Raw genomic sequence first — 17,080 nt, 5'->3', positions numbered from 1 at the left:
CTAAAAATTCATACCAGACCCTTTATTCGAGCATGCAACCTGGCAGGCCGCAGGAAAAGAGGGGGGGACGAGAGAGCACCCCCCTCCTGAACCGTACCAGGTCACATGCCCTCAACATTGGGATGATGCTTTAGGGGTCTGTGACCCCTCAAAGCACCATGTCCCCATGTTGATGTGGACAAGGGCCTCATCCCCACAACCCTGGCCGGTGGTTGTGGGGGTCTTCGGGCAGGGGGCTTATCAGAATCTGGAAGCCCCCTTCAACAAGGGGACCCCCAGATCCCGCCCCCCCCTGTTTGAAATGGTAAGGGGGTACAAAAGTACCCTTACCATTTCACAAAGAAAGTGTAAAAATGGTTAAATAAGACAAATACACTTTTGAAAAATTCCTTTATTAAAAATAAAAAAAATAAAAAAAAGATTCCAGCAGTGGTAATCCACTCTTGCTATCCAGCGACAGATGATAATCTCTCCGGGGTCCAGCGATGGCTGATCTGATCCAGCGACGGGTGATTTTCAGTCCAGCACTGTCCATACATCCGTCTTCTGTCTCCACTGCGGAGACACTGCGGGGATCCCAGCGCTGACAATTCTTATATTAGGAGGGCGGGGCCACTCGTCACCTGACCCGGCCCCCTCTGACGCTGATGAGGGAACCCATGGGGTCCCCCAGTGACGTATGGGTGACCCAGCCCCCCTCTGATGTGACGCAGGTAGTCAGTACCCTGGAAAATCATCTTACACAATGTTGATAAGGAGAAGGGCATCTTCTCCACAACCCTGTTTTTGTAACTCCCCTCCTATTTGTTTGAAACAGCTGTCATTCACCAGGTCTATCATTTAGTGTGAATGAAGAGATGGGAACAGACATGTGGCAGTCTGTATTTTCTTTTGGTGGGTCAGCAATGTTTGATGTGGATCTGCAAAGCTGGACAATGCAATTGACAATGTATGTACATTGTGGGGCATTTTTTGTCTCTTATTTTTATTAAAGGACTATGTACCCACTTACTCATTTACATAGTGGAGAGGTATCTGGGTGCCACCTCACTGTTAAAGGGGAATTCCAGATTTCAATGAGCAGACCTCCACAATCACTGGGCCAGGGTTATGGGGTAGAAGCACTTGTCCCCATGATCATAGATCCCCCCCCCCCTATATTGAGTGCACATGGCCTGGCATGGTTCAGGAGGGGGAACTGCATGATTGGATAGGTATCTGGTATAGATTTTTAGGGGGAACCTCACTTTTTTTTCATTGAATTCCCCCTTAAAATTCATACCAGAGCTGAATATTTAGATTTTTATGTGGGAGTCCACTATTAACTACTACATCAAGCCCTCTTCTTGGATAAAGGACTAGTATAGATGAAGGAAATCTCCAGCCTCTTTGTTTACAAACAGAAGCATGAGACTGGTAACTTCAATTTCCGGGCAATCCTTTTTTCTGTAAATTTCAGTATTGCTGTAGTAGGTTGTGTACATTGGACAGATGTGCCACTTTACAGGCAGGACCATTCCAGGGCATCCCCCAGGCATGTTATGTAACACAATTTTGCATTTTTAAAATAAAATTTTAAGCATTACTAAAATCACTGCTCCTCACCAAACAGAAACATTTTTAACAATTGCTAACCGGTTCGGTTCGCAGCAGAACATGCAAATAGGCAAAACATTTGTTTGAACACGTGAACACCGTTAAAGTATATGGGACACAAACGTTAAAAATCTAAAGTGCCAATTTTAAAGGCTAATATGCAAGTTATTGCCATAAAAAGTGTTTGGGGACCCGGGTCCTGCCCCAGGGGACATGTATCAATGCAACAAAAATGTTTTAAAAAAGGATGTTTTTTCGGGAGCAGGGATTTTAATAATGCCTAAAGTGAAACAATAAAAATGAAATATGCCTGTAAAGTAGCGCATCTTTCCCATGTTTAATAATAAAAATAATAATACATTTTATTTATAACGCCATTTTCATCAAAAGATCTCAAAGTGCTACAGGTTACAAAAACAATACAACAAAAACAAACATCTAACATGAACAAAAAACTTTGCTAAAAAGAAAAGTCTTAAGTTCTTTTCTAAAACAATCAGTAGATTGAGGGGCCCTCAAACTGTCAAGTAGGGCATTCCACAAACGTGGGGAAGCTGCACAAAAAGCCCTATCTCCCATTGTCTTCAATCTAGTTCTTGGAATTTGAAGAAGGTTTGAAAGAGTTGAATGGAGGGAACGAGATATATTTTGTAATTTAAGAAGTTCCTTAAGATAAGGTGGGGCATGTCCATGTATGCATTGGTGTGTAAGGAGAGAAACCTTATACTCAATCCTGGCAGAGACAGGGAGCCAATGAAGTGAATGGAGAATGGGGGTAATATGCTCATGTTTCGCACTCTCATCAGGATCCTAGCTGCAGAGTTTTGGATGTACTGAAGCCTCTGCAGACTCTTTCTTGGAATCCCAATGAGAAGTGCGTTACAGTAATCCAGTCTGGAGGAGACAAAAGCATGAACCAACCTTTCGGCATCTGAAAGAGAATAAAATGGGACGAAGTTTAGAAATATTACGAAGATGATAAAAAGAGGTTTTACAAAGGTGATTTATATGGGCTTCAAAAGTGAGTTGAGGGTCTATTTTTACACCAAGATTTACACCAAGATTTGTAACTGTTGATGAAAGAGAGATATTAGAACCAGAAAAAGTAATACTGGTTATGGATGATGATTTGGTATGGTGAGAAGTGCCAATCATGATGACTTCAGTTTTGGAACTGTTTAATTGCAAAAAATGTTGCTCCATCCATACCTTTATCTCCTCCAGACAGGTAGTGAGTACTGAAAGGGATGACTGTGAAGATGGAGTTTCAGCTGTGCCACAGTGCCACAGTAAAATTCAATTTCTAAAGGAAAAAATGTCATTTAAAACTGCTCTGTAATGCAGGGATCTCAAACTGTTGGCCCTCCAGATGTTGCGAAACTACAAGTCCCATCATGCCATTGCCTTTGGGAGTCTTGCTCTTAACTGTCAGCCTTGCAATGCCTCATGGGACTTGTAGTTTTTCAACAGCTGGAGGGCCACCAGTTTGAGACCTCTACTGTAATGTATTGTTGGATCCCAGAAATATAGTTAAAAATACCAAAAATACCAAAAGAAAATGGTGTGGATGTCACCCCCAAAATCCATACCAGGCCCTTCAGTTCTGGTATGGATATTAAAGGGAACCCCGCACCCAATATTTTTTTAAAAATGGCTTGGGAGTCCACCAGGAACTATATACTCTGAACAGCAATATATATACTATACGGCCTGCCCTATATACTCTGCAGAAAATTGGGCCTTAGGTGTTGGTGGTACCAGAACACTGTTAGTCTTGTTGGGTGCAGGAACAAGCCCTGCTGTGAAATATTATATAAAAATTTGTAATTGCATGCTACTGTTAAACAGGGTAGAAAAGTTGGGCCTTGGGTGGTGGTGCCACAACACTGTAAGTCCTCACAGTTACTCTTGTTGGGCATAGGAACGGGTCCTGCTGTAAAATATTAGATCAAAAATTGTAATTACAAGCCCCTGTTAAACAGGGGCAGAAAAATTGGGCCTTCGACAGTGGTGGTGGCGGTGCCACAACAATGTAAGTCCTCACACTTACTCTTTTTGGGTACAGGAACGGGCCCTGCTGTAAAATATTAGATTAAAAATTGTATTTACTTGCCTCTGTTAAACAGGGGTCTTGGGTGGTGGTGGTGCTCTAAATCAAAAACATTGTTGGAAGCTAGCATCATCAAGATTGAGGAGGAATAGGATAGTCAGCATAGGCAGTATTCAAGGGATCCCACAGTCATAGAAAATTCAATCAGTTACATCAGCATCTGGTGCTTTATAGCTGCTGATCCAAGACTGATTCATTTTTATGAGAGGCAAACCCTCTCTCTAGGCTCATGTTACTCCCTTCCTCAGCCTGGGAACCAACATCGGAGCCTTCAAATCGCTGTGCATCCTCCAGCAGTATGTACCAGACACTGTGGTCAAATAATTCTGGGGACTCTTCAGTGCATGATGGTGGGGCTACAGAAGGAATGACTGTGGACAAGGAGCCGGTGGAATAGGAAGCTTTGGCAGCTCCATCGGAAGGCAACCTACTCTGAGTCTGGGTGACAGAGGATGAGGAGAATGAGGACAGCTTTGTTATCCGCTCCACCAATTCTTCTGCATGTTCTGGTTCAATAACACGGTCAGCATGAGAAAAAAGGACAAGCGTGCCCCACGGCCACCTGCAGAGGATGCACCATGTCCAGGACCAGCACTTTTGACTGTAGACAAAGAGACTGCTTGCCCTCTTTTAGTGGCCTGTGAGCATCTGCCTCTCCTTGGTGACCTTCCAGACATGATGAATTTTTTGTACTGTACACACTGTACACAAACTGTACACACTGTATTAGATATTGTAGAAATAGGCTACACTGGATGCAGAGTATATATATATATAAACAGTATCTCACAAAAGTGAGTACACCCCTCATATTTTTGTAAATATTTTATTATATCTTTTCATGTGACAACTCTGAAGAAAGTACACTTTGCCACAATGTAAAATAGTGAGTGTACAGCTTGTATAACAGTGTAATTTTGCTATCCCCTCAAAATAAATCAACACACAGCCATTAATGTCTAAACCGCTGGCAACAAAAGTGAGTACACCCCTAAGTGAAAATGTCCAAATTGGGCCCGATTAGCCATTTTCCTTCCCCGGTGTCATGTGGCTCGTTAGTGTTACAAGGCATCAAAGGTGAATGGGGAGCAGGTGTGTTAAATTTGGTATTATCATTGTCACTTTCTCATACTGGTCACTGGAATTTCAACATGGCACCACATGCCAATGAACTCTCTGAGGATCTGAAAAAAAGATTTGTTGCTCTACATGAAGATGGCCTAGGCTATAAGAAGATTGCAAAGACCCTGAAACTGAGCTGCACCACAGTAGCCAAGATCATACAGCAGTTTAACAGGACAGGTTCCACTCAGAACAGGCCTTGTCATGGTTGACCAAAGAAGTTGAGTGCATGTGCTCAGCATCCTATTCAGGGGTTGTCTTTGGGAAATAGACATGAATGCTGCCAGCATTGCTGCAGAGGTTAAAGGGGTGGGGGGTCAGCCTGTCAGTCCTCAAACCATACGCCGCACACTGCATCAAATTGGTCTGTGTGGATGTTGTCCCAGAAGGAAGCCTCTTCCAAGGATGATGCAAAAGAAAGCCTGCAAACTATTTTGTTGAAGACCTGTGGTCTGATGAGTCCAAGATAAACTTATTTGGTTCAGATGGTGTCAAGCATGTGTGGCGGCAACAAGGTGAGGAGTAAAAGACAAGTGTGTCTTGCCTATAGTCAAGCATGATGGTGGGAGTGTGATGGTCTGGTGCTGCATAAGTGCTGCCGGCACTGGGTAGCTACAGTTCATTGAGGGAACCATGAATGCCAACATGTACTGTGACATACTGAAGCAGAGCATGATCCCCTCCCTTCAGAGATTAGGCCGCATGGCAGTATTCCAACATAATGACCTTAAACACACCTCCAAGAAGACCACTGCTTTGCTAAAGAAGCTGAGGGTAAAGGTGATGGACTGGCCAAGCATGTCTCCAGACCTAAAACCTATTGAGCATCTGGGGAGCACCATGCTCGAAATCCTATGGGAACTCAGTATCTGGTCATAGACAGATATATTGCACCATGGAGGGGCGGAGCTAACACCAGGGGTGTTTCAAGACTTGAAACATTCTGGATCTATGAGCTACAGACTTATCATCCTTTTGGAATGAACGTGGAGCTAGACATAAATGCATTTATTAATCAAGCATAAGGACAAAATAACAACTTTTTATTTTTTTTATAATATCTTTTTAGTTATTCATTGGCCCTCCCCTGATTGATCTACATTTGCATTAAAATCGATTGTTATTCAGTCGAACTATTTAATTTGTAGTGATCGCATGATGTACTCACTACAAATGGTAATTGGTGGGAATACTATTTGATTGGTGGCCAATTGTTTTAATTTGTTTTAGTAGCGTGTTTTTTTGGAGAAATTAATGACCCCTATTGAGGTGGAGTAAATGTTTTATCTCCCCTTTTCTCCTCCTTTTTTTTTTCTTCCCCTTATGGTGAATATGTTCATGTGAATATCTGTATATATATATATATATATATATATATTTTGTATATGTACTAAATATGTGTAAAGTTTATATTGATGCCCCCCTTAAGACCATGACTCCGGCAGACGCTGTATGTGATATGTATGGCATCGCCCTGTTGCTATGGAGTTGCTTGACGCCCCCTAAGGGGAGGTTATGTGGGGCGGGTTCATATACACACAAGCGGTCAGTATGCGGCTAGATAATGATTGTTGCAGCCAGTCCGTGGGTTGGGCCTCGTTCTGAGAGCGAGGCTTGGTCCTGGGAAGTGTTTGATGGCTAAACGTTCTGAGAGCAGGGCTTGGTTTTCAGAATGAGGCTTGAATATGCTGCATGCTGTTGTTTGGATCGCCAGGCCTCGTGATCAGAACGAGGCTTGGTTACGACACAGGGTGGATGCTAATATGAGGCCTGGCCTCATAATCAGGGCGAGGCTTGGTTTTCAGAACGAGGCTTGAATATGCTGCATGCTGTTTGGAAGGCCAGGCCTCGTGATCAGAACGAGGCTTGGTTACGACACAGGATGGATGCTAATATGAGGCCTGGCCTCATAATCAGAACGAGGCTTGAATACGCTGCATACTGTTGTTTGGATGGCCAGGCCTCGTGATCAGAATGAGGCTTGGTTACGACACAGGATGGATGCTAATATGAGGCCTGGCCTCATAATTAGAGCGAGGCTTGACTATGCTGCATGCTGCTGTTTGGATGGCCAGGCCTCGTGATCAGAACGAGGCTTGGTTATGACACAGGACGGATGCTAATTTATGCCCAAGATGTGGAAAATCTTTTATATCCAAATATTCACAGTCTCGCTTATATTTTGGATATTTGGCGGGCATCTCTGATGGGGATGATGCTATATGTAAGGATAATAAATATACATGGAGGAGTTTTTAATATATACACTTCCGGAACATGTGACCGGAAGTGCCAAGTGCTTCCGGGGTCATTGGTTATTTTGGGGTCATTTTGTACTTATAAGCGATGCTGTTTGGGACATCACTACTTTCTGACTATGTTATTACGATTGAACCAAATGTGAGTGTAATTTTATTATTATTTTTTAATAAATTGGATGTTAAAACGGTATCACGCTATGCTAGTTTTCTACTTCCATGGTCTTTGATACCTGAGCCCCCTATTTTCGTGGGATGAGCACTATAGGAGGATCGCTACGGATGATTTCATGACCTGAAGACTTGCGGGAGATTACATACTAGATGTATGATTATCTGGTTTGCTAACCTACAGGCCCATATGACTCGAGAGGCGTAAGCCTTCCTCTGAGTCCACGTCATTTGGTAAGCCTCCTCTCCCCTTCTTTATCACGGTGGTGGTGGTATTATTCTACACATCAGAAGTTGAATTTCACCTTTTTTCACGTCACCTCAAGTTTGGAATTGTGATTGATATTACACATTTCAAGGACTGTTAGACGTTCACTTGATGGCCTGTATATGTTAAATTAATTTTATTTACCTTAACTTTTTGTGTGCATGAGGTTCATGCACTCTTCCACCTGGGAGTAAGATCTCTTAATATACAACGGAATTTACACATCATTTCTCTTTTTTTTGAAGTGTATGTAATTTTCTTTGCTTGAATTAGTGCCTTACTGGTTCATGTGGTTTGTTGCCACCTAAGCGCCACACTTTTTCATTTTAATTTTTGTATGTTACTGTGTAGTCTTCAGTAGTGTTGGCAGCTGGGTAGAACACATCTTTTCACAGCGCAGTATTTTTTTACACCTTTAGCATCTGGGGAGCATCCTGGAATGGAAGGTGGAGGAACGCAAGGTCTCTAACATCCACCAGCTCCGTGATTTCATCATAGAGGAGTGGAAGAGGACTCCAGTAGCAACCTATGAAGCTCTGGTGAACTCCACACCCAAGAGGGTTAGGGCAGTACTGGAAAATAATGGTGGCCACACAAAATATTGGCACTTTGGGCCCAATTTGGACATTTTCACTTAGGGGTGTACTCACTTTTGTTGCCAGCGGTTTAGACATTAATGGCTGTGTGTTGAGTTATTTTGAGGGAGCAGCAAATATACACTGTTTTACAAACTGAACGGGCACTACATTACACTGTAGCAAAGTGTAATTTCTTCAATGTTGACATGAAAAAATATAATAAAATATTTACAAAAATCTGAGTTTTTTTTTATACTGTATTACTGTATATATTAAAACAACACCTGAAGTATATTAGAGACAGTACACCACAGAATGCACTGTAGATATAGGCTACACTGGATACAGAGTATGTATATATATAGTGGGGATCGGAAGTTTGGGTACCCCAGGTAAAAATGTGTATTAATGTGCATAAAGATGCCAAGGAAAGATGGAAAAATCTCCAAATGGCATCAAATTACAGATTAGACATTCTTATAATATGTCAAAAAAAGTTCGATTTTATTTCCATCATTTATACTTTCAAAATTACAGAAAACAAAAAAATGGCGTCTGCAAAAGTTTGGGCACCCTGCAGAGTTAATATCTTGTACTGCCCCCTTTGGCAAGTATCACAGCTTGTAAACGCTTTTTGTAGCCAGCCAAGAGTCTTTCAATTCTTGTTTGAGGTATCTTTGCCCATTCTTCCTTACAAAAGTGTTCCAGTTCTTTGAGATTTCTGGGCTGTCTGTCACGCACTGCTCTTTTAAGGTCTATCTATAGATTTTCAATTATGTTGAGGTCAGGAGATTGTGAAGGCCATGGCAAAACCTTCAGTTTATGCCTCTTGATGTAATCCCCCATGGATTTTGAGGTGTGTTTAGGATCATTATCCATTTGTAGAAGCCATCCTCTCTTTAACTTCAGCTTTTTCACAGATGGCATCAAGTTACCATGCAAAATTTGCTGAAATTTGATTGAATCCATTTTTCCTTCTACTTGTGAAATGTTCCCTGTGCCACTGGCTGCGATACAACCCCAAAGCATGATTGATCCATCCCCATGCTCAGTTGGACAGAGGTTCTTTTCATTAAATTCTGTGCCCTGTCTTCTCCAAACATACCTTTGCTCATTCCTGCCAAAAAGTTCTATTTTAACCTCATCGGTCCACAGAACTTGTTTCCAAAATGCCTCAGGCTTGTCTATATGTTAATTTGCAAAGTTCAAACTCTGATTTTTGTGGTGAGGACGTAGAAGAGGTTTTCTTCTGATGACTCTTCCATGAAGACCATATTTGTACAAGTATCTCTTTATAGTGGAATAGTGTACCACAACTCCAGTGTCTGCCACATCTTTCTGGAGGGATCGTGCAGTCAAACGTGGGTTTTGAATTGCTTTTCTCACAATCCTGCGAGCTGTTCTGTCTGATATTTTTCTTGGTCTTCCAGATCTTGCTTTAACTTCCACTGTTCCTGATGACTGCCATTTCTTAATTACATTCCGAACAGAGGCTATTGACATCTGAAAACGCTTTGCTATCTTCTTATAGCCTTCTCCAGCTTTGTGAGCGTCAACTATTTTCAGTTTCAGTTTTCTAGACAACTGCTTAGAAGAACCCATGGTGCTGATTGTTGGGGCAAGGTCAGATGAGTCTGGCCATTTAAAACCTTTGAGATTGACATCACCTGGTCTTCCCAGATGATGATTGAGAACAATCCATGACACTGGCAGGTCTCAGCTTTGCAAAGGGGGCAGTGCATGCTATAAATTCTGCAGGGTGCCCAAACTTCTTTTGACATATTATAAGAATGTCTAATCTGTAATTTAATGCCATTTGGAGATTTTTCCATCTTTCCTTGGCTTCGTTATGCACATTAATGCACATTTTTACTTGGGGTGCCCAAACTTTCGATCCCCACTGTATATATATTGTGGGGCGATTAGTGCATAAACCAACTAAGTGCATAAACCATTTAAACTTGAAACAAAAGGCTTTTATTTATAAGCAAATCAAAAATAAGGCTTCCTTCAGCACACAGGTCAAAAATATAAAACAAAGTCAGCTTATCTTCAGCATAAAACAAAGTCTGCTTATCTTCAGCACAAAGTAAAATTAAAGAAAAAAGCACACCCCAGAGTTTAAAATCCTTGCTGAATCTTTAGCAGCTCCCAAACAGGTACACAGCTCATCACGACAGGTGAAAGCACCTACTCCTCCTCACCACCACATCTTCACTACTTCCTGTCTTTTATGAGCTGTTTCCTGGAGGCCTTTAACCCCCTGTGTGCTTAATCCCTGTGGTCAGGGAGGGAGGCTCTTTCCCACCTGAATATCCCTTCAGAGCCTCCCAAATTCCGGGTCCCAAATAACTCTCTATTAATATAGAGAGGACTGCGAGTCAGTCCTCTCCTGATTGACTACCCTGAAGTCTACCGTGACTCCCTCAAAGGGACCACAACCCAAACCCATCCTGGACCCAAACTTGGCATCCTGTACAATATATATATATATATATATATATATATATATATATATATATATATATATATATATATATATATACCTTAACCACTTGAGACCCGCGCTATAGCTGCGCTCTGTGATCGGCGAGTCTATGAGACTCGCCTGATCACCGATCCGAGCAAGGGGTCGATCCCGACCCCTTATCACGTGATCAGCTGTCAGCCAATGACAGCTGATCATGTGATACAACGGAGCCGGTAATCGGCTATTATTCCTCCTCGCGAGGAGGAAAAAAAGAGCCGATCACCTGCCCCCTGCCAGTGCCACATCAAAAAAAAATGTGTCCCCCCCTGTCAGTGCCACCCAGCAGTGCCCATAGTGCCACCCAGCAGTGCCCACAGTGCCACCCAGCAGTGCCCACAGTGCCACCCAGCAGTGCCACCCAGCAGTGCCCACAGTGCCACCCAGCAGTGCCCACAATCTGCCTCAACAAAGGTGCTGCACCCCAGTGCCACATATCTGTGCCCATCAGTGTCATCTACCAGTGCCCATCAGTGCCCAGCAGTGCCGCCCAGCAGTGCCCAGCAGTGCCACCTATCAGAGCCACCTATCAGTGCCACCTATCAGTGCCCATCAGTCCCATCTATCAGTGGTACCTATCAGTGCCCCTTAGTGCCACCCATCCGTGCCACCCATGCGTTCCACCCATCTGTGCCACCCATCCGTGCCATCTTATCTGTGCCCATCAGTGCCGCCTTATCTGTGCCCATCGGTGCCGCCTTATCTGTGCCTATTAGGGCCGCCTTAACTATGCCTATCAGTGCCCACCAGTGCAGCCTATCAGTGCCCACCAATGCAGCCTATCAGTGCCCACCAATGCAGCCTTTCGGTGCCCACCAGTGCAGCCTATCAGTGCCGCCTCATCAGCGCACTTCAATGAAGGAGAAAAATTACCTGTTTGCAAAATTTTATAACAAACTATTAAACATAATTTTTTTTTTTTGCATCTTTTTTTGTTTGTTTAGCAAAAAATAAAACTCCTAGCTGTGATTAAATACCACCAAAAGAAAGCTCTATTTGTGGGAAAAAAATTATAAAAATTTAATTTGGGTACAGTGTTGTATGCCCGCGCAATTGTCATTCAAAGTGCATCAGCGCTGAAAGCTGAAAATTGGTCTGGGCATGAGGGGGGTTTAAGTGCCCAGTAAGCAAGTGGTTAATACACCATCTGAAGTGTATTAGAAACAGTACACCACAGAATAAACTGTAGATACAGGCTACACTGGAGGCAGGGTATATATATATATATATATATATATATATATATATATATATATATATATATATATATACACAAGAATGTACATATAGATTAATACACTGCCTGCACTAACTGAATAACCTTCCTGCTTAATCTAGCTCAAGCTATCTCTCTGTCCATGCCAACAACACTACACACGGCCGCTCTGTAAGCAAGCTTTATATAGTGTGGGGCACAAACTTAGTCCCCCTAAGCCATGATTGGTCAAAGGCACCCCGTCTTTGATTAGCCAGAGCATGCAGGTCAGGTGCATGCTTTGGTCAATCATCATACAGCAATACACTGCGATCTCGCAGTGCATTATGGGGCATTCCGTGGTGCTCTAATTTACCGCAAATGCCCCATAATGTTCGCTGTTCAGCGTACAGGCGAACACCCGATGTTCGAGTTGAACTTATGTTAGGCACGAACATCGAGCTCCTAATTACCCATATGCCATTGACCTGACAACCTCAAGTATTTTATCCTAGAAAAGGTTTTATTCTTAAGAAATTCTAAATTTAAAAAAATTAAATTGCTAAAAACACACAAAGCCATCCACATCTTTGTGCTGAGTTACATGACCAACCTCATCTCAAAATATTACTCAAGCCATCATATTTGCTTCTCCCAAGACATATTGATCTCTATATAAACATTAGTGCAGCACTTAAAAATGTGGAACCAAAAATGAAAATAAAGATGAAAACAAGTATTAGTATAAACCTAGGTCTCCCCAGATCTATAAACCTCAAAATGAATAAACATTCCAAATAGGCAATACAATAAGGTGAATTGTAGAACATACAATGAAAAAAATTATAAAGGTGAAAATTTGTGTTGTTCAAAGTTCATAGTCCATCACAGAAAATAAGTGCCATAAATTGAGTAGAAATCACCGTGACTGTTCACAGTAGATTAAGACTTATTCTTTAAAGTGCAGTCCACCGCCATGTGATAACGGTGGCACGCTAACCAAAAATTGTATACTTTACAACATTTGAGTCAATCAGGCAGTCACCATGAAACACCTAAGCTGAATCCAGCACAGATAGACCAATGTTATGGAAAACTCCCCATCCAAGATTAAAAGGAGAGGTTCCACCTTCAGACAGCAGGCTCTCAATGTGCGGTAGACCACATCAGATATTAGGGCATTTCGTATATATAGGAAACAAACAGCCACACATAGTGTAACATTTTATGGTATGTTTTAATGTAAAAAAAAAAGAATTTGCACTTACAAGAAATCAAATAAAATCACGCTAAGTAATCCTTCAGAAATGCAGGCAGATCACAATGACTCCACTAGCATAACCACAACGCGTTTCATCCTATTCAAAATCTTCTAAAATCACTGCTCCTTACCAAACAGAAACATTTTTGTTTTGGTACATGTCCCATGGGGCAGTGCTTAGGCCCACATGCCATTGGCCTGACAACCTCAAGTATTTTATCCTAGAAAAAAGCCATTACCGTATATACTCGAGTATAGGCCGACCCGAATATAAGCCGAGGCCCCCAATTTACCCCCAAAAAACTGGAAAACTTATTGACTCGTGTATAAGCCGAGGGTGAGACATGGCTGTCCATCCCTGTGTGTCCGTCCATCCCTGTGTGTGTGTCCGTCCATCCATCCCTGTGTGTGTGTCCATCCATCCATCCATCCCTGTGTGTGTGTCCGTCCATCCATCCCTGTGTGTGTATCCATCCATCCCTGTGTGTGTGTGTGTGTGTGTGTGTGTATTCATCCATCCATCCATCCATCCCTGTGTGTGTGTGTGTGTGTGTGTGTGTGTATCCATCCATCCATCCATCCCTGTGTGTGTGTGTGTGTGTGTGTGTGTGTATCCATCCATCCATCCATCCGTGTGTGTGTGTGTGTGTGTGTGTGTGTGTGTGTGTGTGTGTGTGTGTGTGTGTGTCCGTGCAGCCTTGTGTGTGTGTCCAGCCTACCTGTGTCCCAAGCCTCCGTCCCGAGCCGCCGTCGTCCCGAGCCTCCTCCGTCCCGTGCCTCCTCCGTCCCGTGCCGTGCCTCCTCCGTCCCGTGCCGTGCCTCCTCCGTCCCGTGCCTCCTCCGTCCCGTGCCGTGCCGATGGATCGCCGCTCTTCTCGGCGGCCATTCTACAATTCAAAATTCCGCCTCCGCCTGTGATAGGCGGAACACTCAATTTCCCAGCAGCCTGTGTTCCGCCTATCACGGACATCCTCTCATACTCGTCCGTAGTATGAGAATGAGCGGATGTCCGTGATAGGCGGAACACTGACTGCTGGGAAATTCAGTGTTCCGCCTATCACAGGCGGAGGCGGAGAAGGAGGCGCGGCTTTTGAATTTTAATGTCCGCCGTCTGTCTGCTCGATACGCTGATCGAGCAGTCAGACAGCGGTGACTCGAGTATAAGCCGAGGGGGCACTTTCAGCCTCAAAAAAGAGGCTGAAAATCTCGGCTTATACTCGAGTATATACGGTACTTTTTTTTACATTTGGCTCCCAATTACTTCAGATTTCAGATTCTGCATCTGACCTAAACCTTAACCAAACCCAGGTAAGTTTGGCTCATCACTAAGTAGGGCAGGAATGCGAATAAAAATGGAGCAATGTTTATCGCACAATGAGCATAATTGTAGGCTTCTTTAGGAAATCACAAACACACACTGGTCTGGTCCTAGACCTCTTTAATTCAAGAAGCAATTAGAAATTGATGGTGAGGATTAAAAAGAAGTAGTGGAGGTTTAGGTTTTATTCTTTTTTTTAAATCCAGTAATCTTTATTGCAAAAATGTTCTTACATCAATACATCTAATACATTTCACATTCATATTATCCATATATAGTAAAAATATACATTACATTTATTACCCCCCCCCCAAAAAAAAAAAAACGGAAAAAAACCCCCATCAAATTAAATAACCCCCATGTCTCCCTCTCCTTGTGTGGCAGATGTCGATACCTTTGGGATTGCTGACAGAGCCATTAACAACTTATCATCTGAAAATGGTCCCAGGTCTTGTTCCCAATGGGCCCTAGATGGAATATCTATGGATTTTTTAAACTTGTTATGCAATATCTCATACAATCGTGAGATAAGACCCTGTTTTAGACCTCTATCCCTCAACAATTAAATTATTTTAAAATTATTGAGTTTAAATTCCAAAGTACGGGCTTGGACCTGCAAGACATGTCTAAGCTGCAGATATTGGAAAAACCTCTGTCCTGGAATCCCAAATTCCTCAGATATTTGAGAGAATGATTTAAGACTATCATTTTCAAACAGTTGCTCCATATATATCCATCCCTTAATTTGCCACAGCTCAAACCCTTCCAACGTATGCAGCTCCTCACAGTTTATATTATTCCAGATTGAGGTGTATAAAGTATAACCTGTGATATTAGTAATATTATTAATTTCATTCTAGATCTTAATAAAAAGTCTACCTGTCATGATTTTTTTTTATCCATTTGTAGTTTTTTTTCTCTAGTAATGAAATAAATGTATACACCTTACATAGCGGCAATAATAATCCCTGTATAGGATCACTCTCCACAATCTCCGTCCACCCATAGAATTGCTGTATTTGTGTGGCCAAAAAGTAATTTTTAGGTTGTGGAATAGCAAGTCCCCCTTCATCTTTAGCTAACATTAAGCTTGTTAATTTTATATGGGTTTTATTCTTAAGAACTTAAAAATTTTAAAAAATGAAAAGTGCTAAAAACACATAAAGTCATCCACATCTTTATGCTGAGTTACATGACCAACCTTATCTCAAAGTATCACCCAGACAATCCTATTTGCTTCTCCCAAGACGTCCTGATCTCTAGCCCTCTCATTACCTGCTCCTATGCTTGCCTCCAGGGCTTCTCCAGAGCCTCTTTCAATCTCTGCAATTCCTTTACCCCAAGCTGTTTGGCTATCTTCTTCTTTCTCCTACTCCTACTCTTTCTTTTTCTGATCCACAAAAATGTTCTCCTTCAACTCATCCCTCACAGTTTTTACCTTATGTATTCTCCCTTTTAGGCTGTAAGCTCCCATGAGCAAGGCCCTCTGGACGCTCTTGTGTTGGAATGTAATGTAGCTGTACTGTCTCCCTTTATTTTGTAAAGTGCTGTAATAACTGTTGGTGCTATATAAACCCTGAATAATAATAATTATAATAATAATTTATACATTTATGCATTATGGTTATGTGTGCTAAAGTACGAGTTTTCCCATATATACTCTATGTAACATATATGTATGTACAGTACAGCAGAATGCACCTGCACTATAGTTAACCACAAGGTTCAGATGTACAATCAGGTACATTTTATGTGTGCTGAGGTGTGCTGCTAGCCCATTCAAAGTAAAATGGGCTACCTTAATGTGGCATGCCTGATTTTTTTTGCAGGTTCAATTGCCTTCCACCATTTTAACTTAAAGTGTTACTAAACCCACAACAGTAAAATCAGTCTGTATATGCAGTAAAGCTTGCTTGTTATACTTACTGTGGAGTGACTATAAAGGGGTTAATCCTCTGCTTTGTGTAAAAACTCTGATCCTGTCTTCTGGGATCCTCCCCTTCCACCACTGTCCCCAATCCATCTCTTGATAACCCTTGGAGTCACTCTGCACATGCTCAGTTTGGTGTGTATTGCTAGAGAGGTTTTTTGTTTTTTCTTGGGAGGGTGCATGCAATCAGCACAGGGCCAATCAGCACTGTCCAGACAGATGGCCAGGGGTCCTGCAGCCTCATAGGACAGTCAGAGCAAAATGGAAACGTCTCCTAGAAGCTTTAACCAGACACTGATAGAAATCTCAAGACATTGCTATATACTGTAGATGAGAAAAGGTATTTAGCAGTTTATATTTACTAAAATAATTGCATTTCAATCTTCTGTCTACTGTTGGAGACCAGATATAGTGAATGCAGGGCCCTGGGTTTAGTAATACTTAAAGTAGTAATACCATAAGTATTTATTTTATTTTTTTTCATCTGTCTTTCAGACATATGGTTAACTTATAAACATCTGCTTCCTCTTTAATACCGGCAAGGAACTAATTACACACTTGAAAATCTGGTTTGTTTCCCACAGCTACAATTAAAACACTGCAAGGATCCTAGTAACATTGATAGTTAATGTCTCCGTGGTAAGTCACCAGTATATTAAAAGAAAGACAGAGCTACAATGGATAATCATATGTGCTCAAGACATACACATTGTGTAGACTAAGCAAGCAATTTTGCTATGGGGATG

The sequence above is a fragment of the Lithobates pipiens genome, unplaced genomic scaffold (assembly GCF_037356315.1).
Source record: "Lithobates pipiens isolate NorthernLeopardFrog02 unplaced genomic scaffold, aLitPip1_a1.2 Scaffold_18, whole genome shotgun sequence".
Taxonomy (NCBI): domain Eukaryota; kingdom Metazoa; phylum Chordata; class Amphibia; order Anura; family Ranidae; genus Lithobates; species Lithobates pipiens.
The sequence above is the reverse complement of the archived record's forward strand: the minus strand, read 5'-3'. Positions refer to the sequence as shown.